The following is a 13,590-nucleotide window of genomic DNA, read 5'->3' as shown; positions in this document are numbered from 1 at the left end:
TGAAGGGGACCTTCTTTTTATTAACCGGGCCGTGACTCGACTGTCTACGACATGTCGAGAATGCTCGACCAGCGTCGAACCCACTTAAGCTCCCTTTGACACCAAGACTGCAAGAACAGAGGCCCTCGCTAAGCATGTAGCGAATCAGAAAAAGGGAAATGAGGGGCTCCGTTTAAATAAGACAGAAATTAAGGGTTTCAAGTCAAGAAAACCTCGGAAAGCAAAGGGGAGGTTGTGGTGGGTCATAGAAAGAGATGAAGAATTTTTTTAGTCGAAAAGAAAGTGCTGAAAAAATGCCCGCCGGGTGGGATCCGAACCCAGGACCTCCAGAATACCGGTCTGGTGTGATAGCCACTACGCTACCGGCGGGGCTGTTTCCCCAGCACTTTCTCGGGTATTTATGTTAAGGTATTTTTGTTTACTGCACTTGGGGGTGGTAGCCAGTGCAACTCGGACTACTCGGGGTGAAGGGGACCTTCTTTTTTTTACCTGGGCCGTGACTCGAGTGTCTACGACATGTCCAGAATGGTGGACCAGCATTGAACCCGCTTAAGCTCCCTTTGGCACCAAGACTGCCAGAACAGAGAACCTCTCTAAGCCTGCAGCGAATCAGAAAATGGGAAATGAGGGGCTCCGTGAAAATAAGACAAAAGTAAAGGGTTGGCAGTCAAGAAAACATCGGAAAGCAAAGGGGAGGTTGTGAAGGGTCATAGAAACAGATAAAGAATTTTTTAGTCGAAATGAAAGTGGTGAAAAAATGCCCTCCGGGTGGGATCCGAACCCACGACCTCCAGAATAACGGTCTGGTGCGATAACCACTACGCTACGGGCAGGGCTGTTACCCCACCACTTTCTCGGGTATTTATAATAAGGTATTTTGGTTTTCTGCACTTGGGGGTGGTAGCCAGTGTCACTCGGAGTACTCGGGGTGAAGGGGACCTTCTTTTTAATCCCCTGGCCCTGACTCGAGTGTCTACGACATGTCGAGAGGGTCGACCAGCGTGAACCCTCTTAAGCTCCCTTTGGCACCAAGACTGCTAGAACAGAGGCCCTCGCAAAGCATTTAGCGAATCAGAAAATGGGAAATGAGGGGCTACGTGAAAATAAGACAGAAATAAGGGTTGGCAGGCAAGAAAACCTCGGAAAGCAAAGAGGAGGTTCGGGTGGGTCATAGAAAGAGATGAAGTATTTTTTGAGTCGAAAAGACAGTGGTGAAAAAATGCCCGCCGGGTGGGATCCGAACCCACGACCTCTAGAATACAAGTGTGGTGCGATAACCACTACGCTACCGGCGGGGCTGTTTCCCCAGCAATTTCTCGGGTATTCATGTTAAGGTATTTTTTTTCTGCACTTGGGGGTGGTAGCCAGTGCCATTCGGAATACTCGGGGTGAAGGGGACCTTCTTTTTAATCCTCGGGCCGTGACTCGAGTGCCTAGGACATGTCGAGACGGTCGACCAGCGTTGAACCCTCTTAAGCTCCCTTTCGCCGCAAGACTGCCAGAACGGAGGCCCTCGCTAAGCATGTAGCGAATCAGAAAATGGGAAATTAGGGGCTCCGTGAAAATAAGACAGAAATAAGAGTTGGCAGTCAAGAAAACCTCGGAAAGCAAAGGGGAGGTTGTGGTGGGTCATAGAAAGAGATGAAGAATTTTTTTAGTCGAAAAGAAAGTGGTGAAAAAATGCCCGCCGGGTGGGATCCCAACACACGACATCCAGAATACCGGTCTGGTGCGATAACCACTACGCCACCGGCGGGGCTGTTTCCCCAGCACTTTCTCGGGTATTCATGTCAAGGTATTTTTGTTTTCTGCACTTGGGGGTGGTAGCCAGTGCCACTCGGAATACTCGGGGTGAAGGGGACCTTCTTTTTAATCCCCGGGGCGTGACTCGAGTCTCTACGACATGTCGAGAAAGCTCGACCAGCGTCGAACCCTCTTAAGCTCCCTTTGACACCAAGACTGCCAGAACAGAGGCCCTCGCTAAGCATGTAGCGAATCAGAAAAAGGGAAATGAGGGGCTCCGTTTAAATAAGACAGAAATTAAGGGTTTCCAGTCAAGAAAACCTCGGAAAGCAAAGGGGAGGTTGTGGTGGGTCATTGAAAGAGATGAAGAATTTCTTGAGTCGAAAAGACAGTGGTGAAAAAATGCCCTCAGGGTGGGATCCGAACCCATGACCTCTAGAATACCGGTCTGGTGTGATAACCACTACGCTACCGGCGGGGCTGTTTCCCCAGAACTTTCTCAGGTATTTATGTTAAGGTATTTTTGTTTTCTGCACTTGGGGGTGGTAGCCAGTGCCACTCGGACTACTCGGGGTGAAGAAGACCTTCTTTTTAATACCCGGGCCGTGACTCGAGAGTCTACGACATGTCGAGAGTGGTCGACCAACGTTGAACCCTCTTAAGCTCCCTTAGGCACCAAGACTGCCAGAAAAGAGGCCCTCGCTAGGCATGTAGCGAATCAGAAAATGGGAACTGAGCTGCTGCGTGAAAATAAGGCAAAAATTAATGGTTGGCAGTCAACAAAACCTCGGAAAGAAAAGGGGAGGTTGTGGTGGGTCTTAGAAAGAGATGAAGAATTTTTTGAGTCCAAAAGAAAGTGGTGAAAAAGTGCCCGCCGGGCGGAATCCGAACCCACGACCTGCAGAATACCGGTCTCGGGCGATAACCACTACGCTACCGGCGGGGCTGTTTCTTTAGCACTTTCTCGGGTATTTATGTTAAGCTATTTTTGTTTTCTGCACTTGGGGGTGGTAGCCAGTGCCACTCGGACAACTCGGGGTGAAGGGGACCTTCTTTTTAATACCCGGGCCGTGACTCGAGTGTCTACGACATGTCGAGAATGCTCGACCAGCGTCGAACCCACTTAAGCTCCCTTTGACGCCAAGACTTCCAGAACAGAGGCCCTCGCTAAGCATGTAGCGAATCAGAGAAAGGGAAATGAGGGGCTCCGTTGAAATAAGACAGAAATTAAGGGTTTCCAGTCAAGAAAACCTCGGAAAGCAAAGGGGAGGTTGTGGTGGGTCATAGAAAGAGATGAATAATTTTTTTATTTTAAAAGAAAGTGGTGAAAAAATGCCCGCCGGGTGGGATCCGAACCCACGACCTCCAGAATACCGGTCTGGTGCGATAGCCACTACGCTACCGGCAGGGCTGTTTCCCCAGCACTTTCTCGGGTATTTATGTTAAGGTATTTTTGTTTACTGCACTTGGGGGTGGTAGCCAGTGCAACTCGGACTACTCGGGGTGAAGGGGACCTTCTTTTTTTTACCTGGGCCGTGACTCGAGTGTCTACGACATGTCCAGAATGGTGGATCAGCGTTGAACCCTCTTAAGCTCCCTTTGGCACCAAGCCTGCCAGAACAGAGGCCCTCGCTAAGCATGTAGCGAATCAGAAAATGGGAAATGAGGGGCTCCGTGAAAATAAGACAGAAGTTAAGGGTTGGCAGTCAAGAAAACCTCGGAAAGCAAAGGGGAGGTTGTGGGGGGTCATTGAAAGAGATGAAGAATTTCCTGAGTCGAAAAGACAGTGGTGAAAAAATGCCCGCCGGGTGGGATCCGAACCCATGACCTCTAGAATACCGGTCTGGTGTGATACCCACTACGCTACCGGCGGGGCTGTTTCCCCAGAACATTCTCAGGTATTTATGTTAAGGTATTTTTGTTTTCTGCACTTCGGGGTGGTAGCCAGTGCCACTCGGACTACTCGGGGTGAAGAAGACCTTCTTTTTAATACCCGGGCCGTGACTCGAGAGTCTACGACATGTCGAGAGTGGTCGACCAACGTTGAACCCTCTTAAGCTCCCTTAGGCACCAAGACTGCCAGAAAAGAGGCCCTCGCTAGGCATGTAGCGAATCAGAAAATGGGAAATGAGCTGCTGCGTGAAAATAAGGCAAAAATTAAGGGTTGGCAGTCAAGAAAACATTGGAAAGCAAAGGGGAGGTTGTGGTGGGTCATAGAAAGAGATAAAGAATTTTTTTAGTCGAAATGAAAGTGGTGAAAAAATGCCCGCCGGGTGGTATCCGAACCCACGACCTCCAGAATACCGGTCTCGTAAGATAACCACTACGCTACTGGCGGGGCTGTTTCCCCAGCACTTTCTCGGGAATTTATGTTAAGGTATTTTTGTTTTCTGCACTTGGGGGTGGTAGCCAGTGCCACTCAGACTACTCGGGGTGAAGGGGACCTTCTTTTTAATCCCCGTTTTGTGAGTCGAGTGTCTACGACACGTCGAGAATAGTCGACCAGCGTTGAACCCTCTTAAGCTCCCTTTGGCACCAAGACTGCCAGAACAGAGGCCCTCGCTAAGCATATAGCGAATGAGAAAATGGGAAATGAGGGGCTCCGTGAAAATTAGACAGAAATTAAGAGTTGGCAGTCAAGAAAACCTCGGAGAGCAAAGGGGAGGTTGTGGTGGGTCATAGAAAGAGATGAAGAATTTTTTTAGTCGAAAAGAAAGTGGTGAAAAAATGCTCTCCGGGTGGGATCCGAACCCACGACCTCCAGAATAACGGTCTGGTGCGATAACCACTACGCTACCGGCGGGGCTGTTACCCCACCACTTTCTCGAGTATTTATGTTAAGGTATTTTTGTTTTCTGCACTTGGGGGTGGTAGCCAGTGCCACTCGGAATACTCGGGGTGAAGGGGACCTTCTTTTTAATCCCCGGGGCGTGACTCGAGTGTCTACGACATGTCGAGAGTGGTCGACCAGCGTCGAACCCTCTTCAGCTCCCTTTGACACCAAGACTGCCAGAACAGAGGCCCTCGCTAAGCATGTAGCGAATCAGAAAATGGGAAATGAGGGGCTACGTGAAAATAAAACAGAAATAAGGGTTGGCAGTCAAGAAAACCTCGGAAAGCAAAGGGGAGGTTGTGGTGGGTCGTAGAAAGAGATGAAGAATTTTTTTAGTCGAAAAGAAAGTGGTGAAAAAATGCCCGCCGGCTGGGGTCCTAATCCACGACCTCTGGAATACCGGTCTGGTGCGATAACCACTACGCTACCGGCGGGGCTGTTTTCCCAGCACTGTCTCAGGTATTTATGTTAAGGTATTTTTGTTTTCTGCACTTGGGGTGGTAGCCGGTACCACACGGACTACTCGGGGTGAAGGGGACCTTCTTTTTAATCCCCGGGCTGTGACTCGAGTGTCTACGACATGTCGAGAGTGGTCGACCAGCGTCGAACCCTCTTCAGCTCCTTTTGACACCAAGACTGCCAGAACAGAGGCCCTCGGTAAGCATGTAGTGAATCAGAAAATGTGAAATGAGGGGCTCCATAAAAATAAGACAGAAATTAAGGGTTGGCAGTCAAGAAAGCCTCGGAAAGCAAAGGGGAGGTTGTGGGGGGTCATAGAAAGAGATGAAGAATTTCTTGAGTCGAAAAGACAGTGGTGAAAAAATGCCCGCCGGGTGGGACCCGAACCCATGACCTCTAGAATACCGGTGTGCGATAACCACTACGCTACCAGCGGGGCTGTTTCCCCAGAACTTTCTCGGGTATTTATGTTAAGGTATTTTTGTTTTCCGCACTTGGAGGTGGTAGCCAGGTCCACTTGGAATACTCGGGGTGAAGGGGACCTTCTTTTTAATCCCCGGGCCGTGACTCGAGTGTCTACGACATGTCGAGAGGGTCGACCAGCGTTGAACCCTCTTAAGCTCCCTTTGGCACCAAGACTGCCAGAACAGAGGCCCTCGCTAAGCATGTAGCGAATCAGAAATGGGAAATGATTGGATCCGTGAAAACAAGACAGAAATAAGGGTTGGCAGCCAAGAAAACCTCGGAAAGCAAAGGGGAGGTTGTGGTGGGTCATAGAAAGAGATGAAGAATTTTTTAGTCGAAAAGAAAGTGGTGAAAAAATGCCCGCCGGGTGGGATCCGAACCCCCGACTTCCAGAATACCGGTCTGGTGCGATTACCACTACGCTCCCGGCGGGGCTGTTTCCCCAGCACTTTCTCGGGAATTTATGTTAAGGAATTTGTTTTCTGCACTTGGGGGTGGTAGCCAGTGCCACTCGGACTACTCGGGGTGAAGGGGACCTTCTTTTTAATACCCGGGCCGTGACTCGAGTGTCTACGACATGTCGAGAGTGGTCGACCAGCATTGAACCCGCTTAAGCTCCCTTTGGCACCAAGACTGCCAGAACAGAGAACCTCGCTAAGCCTGCAGCGAATCAGAAAATGGGAAATGAGGGGCTCCGTGAAAATAAGACAAAAGTAAAGGGTTGGCAGTCAAGAAAACATCGGAAAGCAAAGGGGAGGTTGTGAAGGGTCATAGAAACAGATAAAGAATTTTTTAGTCGAAATGAAAGTGGTGAAAAAATGCCCTCCGGGTGGGATCCGAACCCACGACCTCCAGAATAACGGTCTGGTGCGATAACCACTACGCTACGGGCAGGGCTGTTACCCCACCACTTTCTCGGGTATTTATAATAAGGTATTTTGGTTTTCTGCACTTGGGGGTGGTAGCCAGTGTCACTCGGAGTACTCGGGGTGAAGGGGACCTTCTTTTTAATCCCCTGGCCCTGACTCGAGTGTCTACGACATGTCGAGAGGGTCGACCAGCGTTGAACCCTCTTAAGCTCCCTTTCGCCGCAAGACTGCCAGAACGGAGGCCCTCGCTAAGCATGTAGCGAATCAGAAAATGGGAAATTAGGGGCTCCGTGAAAATAAGACAGAAATAAGAGTTGGCAGTCAAGAAAACCTCGGAAAGCAAAGGGGAGGTTGTGGTGGGTCATAGAAAGAGATGAAGAATTTTTTTAGTCGAAAAGAAAGTGGTGAAAAAATGCCCGCCGGGTGGGATCCCAACACACGACATCCAGAATACCGGTCTGGTGCGATAACCACTACGCCACCGGCGGGGCTGTTTCCCCAGCACTTTCTCGGGTATTCATGTTAAGGTATTTTTGTTTTCTGCACTTGGGGGTGGTAGCCAGTGCCACTCGGAATACTCGGGGTGAAGGGGACCTTCTTTTTAATCCCCGGGGCGTGACTCGAGTCTCTACGACATGTCGAGAAAGCTCGACCAGCGTCGAACCCTCTTAAGCTCCCTTTGACACCAAGACTGCCAGAACAGAGGCCCTCGGTAAGCATGTAGCGAATCAGAAAAAGGGAAATGAGGGGCTCCGTTTAAATAAGACAGAAATTAAGGGTTTCCAGTCAAGAAAACCTCGGAAAGCAAAGGGGAGGTTGTGGTGGGTCATTGAAAGAGATGAAGAATTTCTTGAGTCGAAAAGACAGTGGTGAAAAAATGCCCTCAGGGTGGGATCCGAACCCATGACCTCTAGAATACCGGTCTGGTGTGATAACCACTACGCTACCGGCGGGGCTGTTTCCCCAGAACTTTCTCAGGTATTTATGTTAAGGTATTTTTGTTTTCTGCACTTGGGGGTGGTAGCCAGTGCCACTCGGACTACTCGGGGTGAAGAAGACCTTCTTTTTAATACCCGGGCCGTGACTCGAGAGTCTACGACATGTCGAGAGTGGTCGACCAACGTTGAACCCTCTTAAGCTCCCTTAGGCACCAAGACTGCCAGAAAAGAGGCCCTCGCTAGGCATGTAGCGAATCAGAAAATGGGAACTGAGCTGCTGCGTGAAAATAAGGCAAAAATTAATGGTTGGCAGTCAACAAAACCTCGGAAAGAAAAGGGGAGGTTGTGGTGGGTCTTAGAAAGAGATGAAGAATTTTTTGAGTCCAAAAGAAAGTGGTGAAAAAGTGCCCGCCGGGCGGAATCCGAACCCACGACCTGCAGAATACCGGTCTCGGGCGATAACCACTACGCTACCGGCGGGGCTGTTTCTTTAGCACTTTCTCGGATATTTATGTTAAGCTATTTTTGTTTTCTGCACTTGGGGGTGGTAGCCAGTGCCACTCGGACAACTCGGGGTGAAGGGGACCTTCTTTTTAATACCCGGGCCGTGACTCGAGTGTCTACGACATGTCGAGAATGCTCGACCAGCGTCGAACCCACTTAAGCTCCCTTTGACGTCAAGACTTCCAGAACAGAGGCCCTCGCTAAGCATGTAGCGAATCAGAGAAAGGGAAATGAGGGGCTCCGTTGAAATAAGACAGAAATTAAGGGTTTCCAGTCAAGAAAACCTCGGAAAGCAAAGGGGAGGTTGTGGTGGGTCATAGAAAGAGATGAATAATTTTTTTATTTTAAAAGAAAGTGGTGAAAAAATGCCCGCCGGGTGGGATCCGAACCCACGACCTCCAGAATACCGGTCTGGTGCGATAGGCACTACGCTACCGGCAGGGCTGTTTCCCCAGCACTTTCTCGGGTATTTATGTTAAGGTATTTTTGTTTACTGCACTTGGGGGTGGTAGCCAGTGCAACTCGGACTACTCGGGGTGAAGGGGACCTTCTTTTTTTTACCTGGGCCGTGACTCGAGTGTCTACGACATGTCCAGAATGGTGGATCAGCGTTGAACCCTCTTAAGCTCCCTTTGGCACCAAGCCTGCCAGAACAGAGGCCCTCGCTAAGCATGTAGCGAATCAGAAAATGGGAAATGAGGGGCTCCGTGAAAATAAGACAGAAGTTAAGGGTTGGCAGTCAAGAAAACCTCGGAAAGCAAAGGGGAGGTTGTGGGGGGTCATTGAAAGAGATGAAGAATTTCCTGAGTCGAAAAGACAGTGGTGAAAAAATGCCCGCCGGGTGGGATCCGAACCCATGACCTCTAGAATACCGGTCTGGTGTGATACCCACTACGCTACCGGCGGGGCTGTTTCCCCAGAACATTCTCAGGTATTTATGTTAAGGTATTTTTGTTTTCTGCACTTCGGGGTGGTAGCCAGTGCCACTCGGACTACTCGGGGTGAAGAAGACCTTCTTTTTAATACCCGGGCCGTGACTCGAGAGTCTACGACATGTCGAGAGTGGTCGACCAACGTTGAACCCTCTTAAGCTCCCTTAGGCACCAAGACTGCCAGAAAAGAGGCCCTCGCTAGGCATGTAGCGAATCAGAAAATGGGAAATGAGCTGCTGCGTGAAATTAAGGCAAAAATTAAGGGTTGGCAGTCAAGAAAACATTGGAAAGCAAAGGGGAGGTTGTGGTGGGTCATAGAAAGAGATAAAGAATTTTTTTAGTCGAAATGAAAGTGGTGAAAAAATGCCCGCCGGGTGGTATCCGAACCCACGACCTCCAGAATACCGGTCTCGTAAGATAACCACTACGCTACTGGCGGGGCTGTTTCCCCAGCACTTTCTCGGGAATTTATGTTAAGGTATTTTTGTTTTCTGCACTTGGGGGTGGTAGCCAGTGCCACTCAGACTACTCGGGGTGAAGGGGACCTTCTTTTTAATCCCCGTTTTGTGAGTCGAGTGTCTACGACACGTCGAGAATAGTCGACCAGCGTTGAACCCTCTTAAGCTCCCTTTGGCACCAAGACTGCCAGAACAGAGGCCCTCGCTAAGCATATAGCGAATGAGAAAATGGGAAATGAGGGGCTCCGTGAAAATTAGACAGAAATTAAGAGTTGGCAGTCAAGAAAACCTCGGAGAGCAAAGGGGAGGTTGTGGTGGGTCATAGAAAGAGATGAAGAATTTTTTTAGTCGAAAAGAAAGTGGTGAAAAAATGCTCTCCGGGTGGGATCCGAACCCACGACCTCCAGAATAACGGTCTGGTGCGATAACCACTACGCTACCGGCGGGGCTGTTACCCCACCACTTTCTCGAGTATTTATGTTGAGGTATTTTTGTTTTCTGCACTTGGGGGTGGTAGCCAGTGCCACTCGGAATACTCGGGGTGAAGGGGACCTTCTTTTTAATCCCCGGGGCGTGACTCGAGTGTCTACGACATGTCGAGAGTGGTCGACCAGCGTCGAACCCTCTTCAGCTCCCTTTGACACCAAGACTGCCAGAACAGAGGCCCTCGCTAAGCATGTAGCGAATCAGAAAATGGGAAATGAGGGGCTACGTGAAAATAAAACAGAAATAAGGGTTGGCAGTCAAGAAAACCTCGGAAAGCAAAGGGGAGGTTGTGGTGGGTCGTAGAAAGAGATGAAGAATTTTTTTAGTCGAAAAGAAAGTGGTGAAAAAATGCCCGCCGGCTGGGGTCCTAATCCACGACCTCTGGAATACCGGTCTGGTGCGATAACCACTACGCTACCGGCGGGGCTGTTTTCCCAGCACTGTCTCAGGTATTTATGTTAAGGTATTTTTGTTTTCTGCACTTGGGGTGGTAGCCGGTACCACACGGACTACTCGGGGTGAAGGGGACCTTCTTTTTAATCCCCGGGCTGTGACTCGAGTGTCTACGACATGTCGAGAGTGGTCGACCAGCGTCGAACCCTCTTCAGCTCCCTTTGACACCAAGACTGCCAGAACAGAGGCCCTCGGTAAGCATGTAGTGAATCAGAAAATGTGAAATGAGGGGCTCCATAAAAATAAGACAGAAATTAAGGGTTGGCAGTCAAGAAAGCCTCGGAAAGCAAAGGGGAGGTTGTGGGGGGTCATAGAAAGAGATGAAGAATTTCTTGAGTCGAAAAGACAGTGGTGAAAAAATGCCCGCCGGGTGGGACCCGAACCCATGACCTCTAGAATACCGGTGTGCGATAACCACTACGCTACCAGCGGGGCTGTTTCCCCAGAACTTTCTCGGGTATTTATGTTAAGGTATTTTTGTTTTCCGCACTTGGAGGTGGTAGCCAGGTCCACTTGGAATACTCGGGGTGAAGGGGACCTTCTTTTTAATCCCCGGGCCGTGACTCGAGTGTCTACGACATGTCGAGAGGGTCGACCAGCGTTGAACCCTCTTAAGCTCCCTTTGGCACCAAGACTGCCAGAACAGAGGCCCTCGCTAAGCATGTAGCGAATCAGAAATGGGAAATGATTGGATCCGTGAAAACAAGACAGAAATAAGGGTTGGCAGCCAAGAAAACCTCGGAAAGCAAAGGGGAGGTTGTGGTGGGTCATAGAAAGAGATGAAGAATTTTTTAGTCGAAAAGAAAGTGGTGAAAAAATGCCCGCCGGGTGGGATCCGAACCCCCGACTTCCAGAATACCGGTCTGGTGCGATTACCACTACGCTCCCGGCGGGGCTGTTTCCCCAGCACTTTCTCGGGAATTTATGTTAAGGAATTTGTTTTCTGCACTTGGGGGTTGTAGCCAGTGCCACTCGGACTACTCGGGGTGAAGGGCACCTTCTTTTTAATCCCCGGGCCATGAGTCGAGTGCCTACGACATGAGGAGAGTGGTCGAACAGGGTTGAACCCTCTTAAGCTCCCTTTGGCACCAAGACTGCCAGAACAGAGGCCCTCGCTAAGCATGTAGCGAATCAGAAAATGGGAAATGAGGGGCTACGTGAAAATAAAACAGAAATAAGGGTTGGCAGTCAAGAAAACCTCGGAAAGCAAAGGGGAGGTTGTGGTGGGTCGTAGAAAGAGATGAAGAATTTTTTTAGTCGAAAAGAAAGTGGTGAAAAAATGCCCGCCGGCTGGGGTCCTAATCCACGACCTCCGGAATACCGGTCTGGTGCGATAACCACTACGCTACCGGCGGGGCTGTTTTCCCAGCACTGTCTCAGCTATTTATGTTAAGGTATTTTTGTTTTCTGCACTTGGGGTGGTAGCCGGTACCACTCGGACTACTCGGGGTGAAGGGGACCTTCTTTTTAATCCCCGGGCTGTGACTCGAGTGTCTACGACATGTCGAGAGTGGTCGACCAGCGTCGAACCCTCTTCAGCTCCCTTTGACACCAAGACTGCCAGAACAGAGGCCCTCGCTAAGCATGTAGCGAATCAGAAAATGGGAAATGAGGGGCTACGTGAAAATAAAACAGAAATAAGGGTTGGCAGTCAAGAAAACCTCGGAAAGCAAAGGGGAGGTTGTGGTGGGTCGTAGAAAGAGATGAAGAATTTTTTTAGTCGAAAAGAAAGTGGTGAAAAAATGCCCGCCGGCTGGGGTCCTAATCCACGACCTCCGGAATACCGGTCTGGTGCGATAACCACTACGCTACCGGCGGGGCTGTTTTCCCAGCACTGTCTCAGCTATTTATGTTAAGGTATTTTTGTTTTCTGCACTTGGGGTGGTAGCCGGTACCACTCGGACTACTCGGGGTGAAGGGGACCTTCTTTTTAATCCCCGGGCTGTGACTCGAGTGTCTACGACATGTCGAGAGTGGTCGACCAGCGTCGAACCCTCTTCAGCTCCCTTTGACACCAAGACTGCCAGAACAGAGGCCCTCGCTAAGCATGTAGTGAATCAGAAAATGTGAAATGAGGGGCTCCATAAAAATAAGACAGAAAAAAGGGTTGGCAGTCAAGAAAACCTCGGAAAGCAAAGGGGAGGTTTTGGGGGGTCATAGAAAGAGATGAAGAATTTCTTGAGTCGAAAAGACAGTGGTGAAAAAATGCCCGCCGGGTGGGACCCGAACCCATGACCTCTAGAATACCGGTGTGCGATAACCACTACGCTACCGGCGGGGCTGTTTCCCCAGAACTTTCCCGGGTATTTATGTTAAGGTATTTTTTGTTTTCCGCACTTGGAGGTGGTAGCCAGGTCCACTTGGAATACTCGGGGTGAAGGGGACCTTCTTTTTAATCCCCGGGCCGTGACTCGAGTGTCTATGACATGTCGAGAGGGTCGACCAGCGTTGAACCCTCTTAAGCTCCCTTTGGCACCAAGACTGCCAGAACAGAGGCCCTCGCTAAGCATGTAGCGAATCAGAAATGGGAAATGATTGGATCCGTGAAAATAGGACAGAAATAAGGGTTGGCAGCCAAGAAAACCTCGGAAAGCAAAGGGGAGGTTGTGGTGGGTCATAGAAAGAGATGAAGAATTTTTTAGTCGAAAAGAAAGTGGTGAAAAAATGCCCGCCGGGTGGGGTCCGAACCCCCGACCTCCAGAATACCGGTCTGGTGCGATTACCACTACGCTCCCGGCGGGGCTGTTTCCCCAGCACTTTCTCGGGAATTTATGTTAAGGAATTTGTTTTCTGCACTTGGGGGTTGTAGCCAGTGCCACTCGGACTACTCGGGGTGAAGGGCACCTTCTTTTTAATCCCCGGGCCGTGAGTCGAGTGCCTACGACATGAGGAGAGTGGTCGACCAGGGTTGAACCCTCTTAAGCTCCCTTTGGCATCAAGACTGCCAGAACAGAGCCCCGCGCTAAGCATGTAGCGAATCAGAAAATGGGAAGTGAGGGGCTCCGTGAAAATAAGACAGAAATTAAGAGTTGGCAGTCACGAAAACCTCGGAATGCAAACGGGAGATTGTGGTGGGTCATTGAAAGAGATGAATTTTTTTAGTCGAAAAGAAAGTGGTGAAAAAATGCCCTCCGGCTGGGATCCGAACCCACGACCTCCAGAATAACGGTCTGGTGCGATAACCACTACGCTACCAGCGGGGCTGTTTCCCAAGCACTTTCTCGGGTATTTATGTTAAGGTATTTTTGTTTTCTGCACTTGGGGGTGGTAGCCAGTGCCACTCGGACTACTCGGGGTGAAGGGGACCTTTTTCTTAATCCCCGGGCCGTGACTCGAGTGTCTACGACATGTCGATACGGTCGACCAGCGTCGAACCCTCTTAAGCTGCCTTTGGCACCAAGACTGCCAGAACAGAGGCCCTCGCTAAGCATGTAGCGAATCATAAAATGG

The 13,590-nt window shown here is 50.0% G+C and overlaps 4 non-coding genes across 4 annotated transcripts; all 4 read right to left on the bottom strand.

Annotated features, from left to right (window-relative positions):
* Positions 1-758: 758 nt before the first annotated feature.
* On the bottom strand, positions 759-836 carry Trnan-guu (transfer RNA asparagine (anticodon GUU)). The gene has a single exon. It is a non-coding gene; the product is annotated as a tRNA-Asn (tRNA).
* A 3,637-nt stretch (positions 837-4,473) lies between these two features.
* Positions 4,474-4,546, bottom strand: Trnan-guu (transfer RNA asparagine (anticodon GUU)). The gene has a single exon. It is a non-coding gene; the product is annotated as a tRNA-Asn (tRNA).
* A 1,773-nt stretch (positions 4,547-6,319) lies between these two features.
* On the bottom strand, positions 6,320-6,397 carry Trnan-guu (transfer RNA asparagine (anticodon GUU)). The gene has a single exon. It is a non-coding gene; the product is annotated as a tRNA-Asn (tRNA).
* A 3,177-nt stretch (positions 6,398-9,574) lies between these two features.
* Positions 9,575-9,647, bottom strand: Trnan-guu (transfer RNA asparagine (anticodon GUU)). Its single transcript has one exon. It is a non-coding gene; the product is annotated as a tRNA-Asn (tRNA).
* Between the last annotated feature and the right edge of the window lie 3,943 nt (positions 9,648-13,590).

Source organism: Haemaphysalis longicornis, unplaced genomic scaffold (genome assembly GCF_048455015.1).
Source record: "Haemaphysalis longicornis isolate Haplotype H1 unplaced genomic scaffold, Haemaphysalis longicornis Haplotype H1 scaffold_13, whole genome shotgun sequence".
NCBI classification, from domain to species: domain Eukaryota; kingdom Metazoa; phylum Arthropoda; class Arachnida; order Ixodida; family Ixodidae; genus Haemaphysalis; species Haemaphysalis longicornis.
Note: the sequence above shows the minus strand (reverse complement) of the source record. Positions and strands in the feature narration are given on the sequence as shown.